The sequence below is a fragment of the Ictidomys tridecemlineatus genome, chromosome 8, assembly GCF_052094955.1.
Source record: "Ictidomys tridecemlineatus isolate mIctTri1 chromosome 8, mIctTri1.hap1, whole genome shotgun sequence".
Classification (NCBI taxonomy): Eukaryota; Metazoa; Chordata; class Mammalia; order Rodentia; family Sciuridae; genus Ictidomys; species Ictidomys tridecemlineatus.
In genome coordinates, this window is record NC_135484.1 from 75,206,721 (window position 1) to 75,210,856 (window position 4,136).

The 4,136-nt window shown below is 37.5% G+C and overlaps 1 pseudogene; it reads right to left on the reverse strand.

Moving 5' to 3' along the window:
• Positions 1–484: 484 nt before the first annotated feature.
• Positions 485–606, reverse strand: LOC120889365 (small nucleolar RNA SNORA72; annotated as a pseudogene).
• Positions 607–4,136: the final 3,530 nt, after the last annotated feature.

Genomic DNA, 4,136 nt, shown 5'->3' on the forward strand with positions numbered 1-4,136 from the left:
TTCCATTTATCTTCCATATATTCTTTATCCATTCATTCATTGATGAATGTGCCTAGGCTGGTTCTAAAGTTTGGCTTTTGTGAATTACACTGCTATAAATAAGGGTATGCATGTATTGCTATAGTATGCAGACTTTAATTCTTTAGGATAAATTCTGAGGAATGGTTAGTTATCATATGGTGGTTCCATTCCTAATATTTTGAAGAACCTTAACACAGAATTCTATAGTAATTGTACTAATTTACAACCCACAAAGAGTGTAAAAGAGTTTTTTTTCCCCTCCACATCCTCTCCACCATTTATTATTATTTGTATTTTGATGATTGACATTCTGACTGGAATGAGATGAAATCTCAGTGTAGTTTTGATTTGCAATTCCCTAATTGCTGGACACATTGAACATATTTTCATATATTTGTTGGCCATTTATATTTCTTCTTCTTTGTTATGTTTGTTGTTGTTGTTGTTTGTTTGTTTGTTTTTGTTTTATCACTAGCATTTATAAAATCCGACCCAGGGAAAGAACTATGTCTGGGGACACATGCATAGTCATTATATATTGAATGTCCATTTATATTTCTTCTTTTGAGAAGTGTATGTTTAGTTCATTTGCCTGTTTATTGATCTGATTATTTGTTTTTTTAAACCAAAAGTTTTCTATGAAGCTTTATCCTCCTTTGATTATATCCTATTTCTCTATTTTCTTCTTCAGTCTAGCTTTTTCAAAGAAAAGTGAACTATGCAGATTAATATAAGTTTATGCATATCAATATTTTCAAAATGGTCCTTAACATTGAAATCTCTCTTGAATCCTATTCCACTTACTAGTTTCTTCTAATTGATTCACACATTAGGTCATATCCAGTTCTTGATTTCTCTACCTTCAAAGTTAGTTTCATCATTCCTTCATCCTTGAAATTCTATCTTCCCTAGGAATGTACCACTCCTTTTTTTGCTTTTCTCATACTTCTGCTTCATTTTAGTCTTATTCACTGATTCTTCTTTCTTTACCCATTATTTAAATGTAAATATTCATCAGGATTTATTTTTAATATTTTTCTCTTTCCAATTTATATCTCATCCTAGACAATCTTGTCCTTATTGTCACCCTTGATTTTTACCTGTGCCATAACTCCCCAAACTGTGCTTCATAATATAGACTTTGCCTGAAAATATAATTGCCTCCTAACAATTTCCAGGACTTGTCAAATGCAACATGTCCTAACAATTCATTATCTACACCTCCAATCCTTCACCCAATTTTATTTAGTCCCATTGGTGATTCAACATTCATTTACTCTGTCAAGATGGAAACACGAAGTGTTTATTTTTCAGTGTTTATTTTTTCCCTCCCTGGCCATATTGAGTTAAACATCAAATCTTACTTGTCTCTCATATTATCTCTTAAGCATATCTCTTTTTTTGCCACTGTCTTGATTTTGTGTCTTTCCATTTTGTGCTATACTTTAGTTATAATTTCTTTGCCTTCTTTCTCCAACTTCTCCTTCTCTGATTTTATTGGCTAGATGAATTGTCTTATTAATATAAATCTGAGATTTCTCTGTTTCAATCCTGCTATGGGGCCCAACTATTCACGGAAAGCTCCTAACACTGGCTTTCAAAGCCCTTTCTGATCTGGTCCATGTGTGTCTCTCCACAAGTATGAACTACCTCTTCTGTGACTTGCTATGTTGTTCACTTCTCTTTGCCTTCATTCGTGTTTCTTCTTCCTACTATGATTTTCCCAACTTTCCCATCTGATAGACTCCTATCTACACTTTAAAACTGTTGAGATGCCCCTCTTTGACATTTAATCAGTAATTACTTTATTCTGCCTGTTTATCATCTCCATATTTCTATTATTACACTCAACATTTACTGTTTATATTCTGCCTCAGACACTACACTTCAAATTCCCTGAGGACAGGAGTATGGCTTATATATTTTCCAAACTTCCAGGCACGTAGGACGCAATCTAAAACCTTTATCAAACTGAATCAATTCTATGTCAATCTCCAGCAAGAGAATAGTATTTCACAAATGAATAAAAATCAAGTTGACTGATGTGCTAGTCAGCTTTTTTGTCACGGTGACCAAAACGTATGACAAGAGCAGCTTAGAGGAGGGAAAGTTTATTTTGGCTCAGAGTTTCAGAGGTTCAGTTCCCTATGAGCTGACTTCACTGTTCTGTGCCCAAGGTAAAGTAGAGCATCATGGAGGAAGGGAATGGCAGAGGAGTGGTCAGCTTAGGGTGGCCAAAAATCAGAGCGAAGGTAAGGGGCAGTAGGGAAGATCAGCCCTATGGGGCACAGCTCCAGTGACCCCCCTCTTCTAACCACACCTCACCTGACTATTATTACCACCCATTTAGTCCAGTCAAACTTGAAAGGACTGATTAGGTTACAACTCCCACAATCCATTAACACAGGAGCTTTTAGGAGACACCTCATATTCAAATCATAATAGCTGATTATTTCAACAACACCTCTCTGACATGTGTGCCTACCCACAGCTTCAGAGGACACAGAGTAAATGGGATTCATAGTCCTTGCCCATATGGAGCCTAGTATCACAGCTACCAGGGCTCTCTGCACCCTGCTGAGACCATGGCTTCCTGCTCTTCAGGTTGCCCGGCTTTCTCTCTTCCCTGTTTCTTGTGGTCTGTTTGAATTTTGTGCTAATCTAAATTCCTCACCAACACCTTCTTTCACCTGCTCACTGATCCATAACCTGTTCTTTCGACTGAATTGCATTTTAAAAGTCCCTGGCTTGACTTTGCTGGTCCTAATGCTGACTGCCGTGAAATGACCTCCGTCCCTAGTGACTATAATTCATGTTTTCCCTAAAAAGTACAATGTACCTACAGTGTTAAGGCAAATAAGCCCCATGTCATATTATCGAATATGGTAAATTCAAGACCAGTAGACCAGAAATGGCCTGCCTCTTGTTATCTTATGCGGTCATGTGCACCACATTGGAATATTTCTTTCCTCCAAGGTGGGAACTGAGTCAGAGGCCATCTGTGTGGCCCTTCTCACCAGTCCTGAGCGGCCAATAATTAATTTAGGCTGAATGTAATTACTCCCTTGTTAACAGTAGTTTTTCTGCACTTTCCTCAGCTGGCTCCAGAGACACTGGTGAGTGTGATGTATGACTCTTGACACAGAATGAAACCTGAGCCCAGTGAAAGGACACAGACTAGGAGAAGTTGCTCTGTGTCTCTTATGGCCTTTGTGGACTCAGTAGCTTTATCTGAGTACTCCAGTGAGGTGTTGTTTTTCTTTTTATTTTAAAAATTAGTTTATATATGACAGTGGAGTGCATTATAATTCATATTACACCTACAGAGCACAATTTTTCATATCTCTGGTTGTATACAAGGTGTTTTCACACCAATTCCTGTCTTCATACATGTACTTTGGATAATGATGTCCACCACATTCCACCATCATTTCTAAACCCATTCCCCCTCCCTTCCCCTCCAAACCCTCTGCCCTATCTAGAGTTTCTCTATTCCTCCCATGCTCCCCATCCCCACCCCACTATGAATCAGCCTCCTTATATCAGAGAAAACATTATGCATTTGTTTTTGGGGGGATTGGCTAACTTCACTTAGCATTATCTTCTCCAATAGTGAGGTGTTCTTAGGAAGCATTGCCCCAGGCTGCAAAGAAGAAGTGTCAGAGCACAAACTTCACTTTGTTTGACTTTTAACCCCATCACCTCTGTTTGCATTTGAAAGCCATACACACCACTCTAAAGAAAAGGGAATGGCTTGTTTATTGATGAAATGGAGGTGCTTAAGAGCGAGATGCAGGTAAGTCCCAGTAAGCTAGAAAATTACTTTTTAATCAGAAGTTACAAAAATCAATTCAAATCAATTGAATATATTTCAATATATAACTTTTTTTTTTTTGAAACTCAAAACAATATGACAATGTAGCCAATTCTTTTTCTCCTGAAGAATACTGGAGACAGCTCTCAAATTTCCATATTGTCTCACCTTCACTCTCATCTCTGCCCACATGCCTATGGTACAAAGCCCAGAGATCACGACAAAGGTAAAAATAACTGTCTGATACAAGGAACTGATTCTCTTTTTCAGAAGGAGTTATAAAAATACAAGTTTTCATTGA